The sequence below is a fragment of the Gossypium raimondii genome, chromosome 11, assembly GCF_025698545.1.
Source record: "Gossypium raimondii isolate GPD5lz chromosome 11, ASM2569854v1, whole genome shotgun sequence".
NCBI classification, from domain to species: domain Eukaryota; kingdom Viridiplantae; phylum Streptophyta; class Magnoliopsida; order Malvales; family Malvaceae; genus Gossypium; species Gossypium raimondii.
In genome coordinates this window covers 24,797,287-24,800,350 of record NC_068575.1, presented here as the reverse complement: position 1 = coordinate 24,800,350, position 3,064 = coordinate 24,797,287, and positions in this window count along the sequence as shown.

Here is a 3,064-nt window from a genome sequence, read left to right as displayed (position 1 = left end):
GGCAAAGGACCTCCTATTTAGACTTTGTTATTTTTCTGGTAAGTTCCTTCTTACTTCCATGTGTTGTGATTATCTTTACTTTATAATATTGTAAGGTAAGTATTCTTACTCTTGAAAGGATGATCAGTGTACGTGTGTGTGAATAATTCTTGTCTTTCTAGAGTCATTAGTCTGAGCTCTGTATGTTTGGGATAAGAAGTATGGGCCATTTTCATGTTAAGCCACTACCATCTGCTTTTGAAATGAATGATATGATATGATATGAACTGATCTACGAAAAGGGAGTTAAAGGAAATACATTTTGTAGCCTCCAGTAGGGTAGATATATATTGCAAATTGGGTTGACATAACACGATTAAACGACCTACTGAATGCTTATGAAATGGGAGCTATAAGGAGAGAATGTATATGAATGAAACAGAAACATTTGATATGAATTTGACTCCAAACTCTTGGTATGTTACTGACATGAAAATGGAATGTCTAAGTTATGTTGTGTTGGGGTATAGTATTTGCCCATGTAATACGCCATTGGCGTACTATGTCTTAGTTTTGTACACGCCATTGGGCGTACTCTGTAATTTTGAGTGATTCCTTTGAAAGATTGGATTGTGATATTAGTCTTTTGCTTAAGATCTCTATGGAACTCACTAAATTCTTTTGAACTTGCCCCATTACCCTTTCCTTCTCAGCCTATTGTTGAAGGAAGACTTTCTAAAGGACTACGCCAGAGGATATCTGCTGTTGTGAGACATCTATTTATTTGTACTATGCATAACATATGAGGGTGATGTCTAGTTGTATTTTGAGATGAAATTGTAATTGAAACTTATGATTGATAAAAAATGCTTTAATGAAATTATCTTATTGAAGTTTATACGCCATTTGGCTGTCAATGACAGCTGAAGAAATTAGACCAAAAAATGACAAATGTAATTAGTTATGTGACCGTTTTGAATTTTTTTTATAGTTGGGTGACTAAAGAAGAACATTTAAGTGTAATTGGGTAACATCAAACCTGTTAATATTAACGCTAAATTTATTATATTAACGAAATTATGCAATATTCAAACCTTATAATATTAGATATTAACTTTTATAAATCTACTTTAAAAACCAAGTAAAACATTAAAAGTTAAAATCGTTACTTTTGGGTATTAAAATGTATAACATATACCAAATATAAGTACTACATTGAACCAAGCAAAAACATATGTACCACATTACATAGGAAATGTCAAACTCATGTACTAAATAATTCATTAAGCCAAAAATAATATATATATGTTAATATAATTATATATTTTTATAATTCATTTTAATTAAAAATTTATTTAAAAAAACTAAAACATGCATTTGACAAGTTAGGCCGAGCTTAGAATTTTTTTAGGAGGGTATTAATAACTTAAACCCATTAACATAACTACCAAGCTTAAATTTTTTTAGAATTTTTTAGAAGTTTAAACTATTCTAATTCAAATCCTAATTATGTTTCGTGAAAAAAGATGTTAGTTTTTGGCTAATTTTTAACATATCTTATAAGAATCTATTTTGGAGATGTTTTGATGTGATCAATGTCACATCATGTTATTAGGCCTCTAATTGGAGTCAAATCCAATCACCCAATTTGAATGGCCCGAGATTTTTTGGGCCAAGATGGGTTTTTGAAGCAACAAATGTGCTTAACGAACCTTTCTTTTTAATTAATGGCGTTGGGTTTAAAGAGGCCAACCATGGACCGAGTCAACATAATTGGGCCTAAACTTATGTAAAGCCCAAATGCAAAATGAAACAACTCAATTTCAATATTTATATTATGGGATTCATTAATGTTCTATGCCCTAATGTGTGTTTGATAATAATTCATGCTTTTATATCCTACTCTTATTATTGTCATGTTTATTTCTTGTCCAAGTTTGTTAGTTGTGTCATTAGGACTATCATAAGTTAAGTGTGTTTATATTGTTGTGTCATGTTTTAAAGTGCCATATATGTTTGCATCACTTGTTTATGCATAAAAGTCTCATGTTTTCAAGTGGTTGCAAATGTGTTCACAACTTAGTTTACTTTCATTATTTTTATTTAACCATTCGTGTGTTAAGTTATGAGATATTTGGAATCTAGTTTTCTTAAGCATTGTTGGTCTCAATATTTATCTTTTGTGTGTCTTGTTAAGTTGTGTTTTGATGTCAATTTATAATGCTTTTAGGTACATATGGCTGACCACTTCTTCACACAAGTGTTGTAACAACTCGTTTTTCAGTGGTGTTAGAAACAGTAGTTTCGAGGCCACCAAATCTGACAAGTAAGTTTTTAAATATTATTATTTAATATTTACGAGTAAAATATGATTTTAAAAAGACTTTTGATTTGTAAATTTATGTTATATAAGCAATTTATTAAGTTCAAGTGGTAAGACCCTAAGTTAAGTGGTTTTAGAAAATGAGGTATCGAGACCTCGTTTCTATAAAATGATTCGTAAATATTTTTATAAATATTTACAAAGTGTCATTAAGGTGGTATTAAATTTTCGTTTAAAAATTTTAACATTTCGATAATTAATTAATTAAAAGGACTAAATCATAAAAGATGTAAAATTTTATCACTATTTGATTTGAGTGATTAAATGGTTAATTGAATAAAGGAAAAGGGATTTAAATGGTAATTAGACCATTCAAGGAGTTAGTGGACAATTATGGGCATGAAATTGGTATTTTATTTATTTATTAACCAGGTTAAAATGATAATTTGATAATTAAATTAAAATAAATAAAACCAAAATGTTTTATTCATCTTTTACAATCTTTCTCCACCGATTGTTAAGGGTTTGAGCATGGAAGTTTCGACAATTTCAAGTTTAAATTGGTATGAGATTTTAGCCCCGTTTCTAATAAATTTTATCTTTTTGAGATCATTGCAGCTACGTCCAACTAGCTCGTACCTTCGATTTTGAAATTGTTAAAGATTGTGAATGTTGCGATTGATGAATCTAGTGATTTTTTATGTTAAATAATGAATTTGAAATATTATTTGGTATTTAAAAGTATTTTGTTAAGTGATTTTT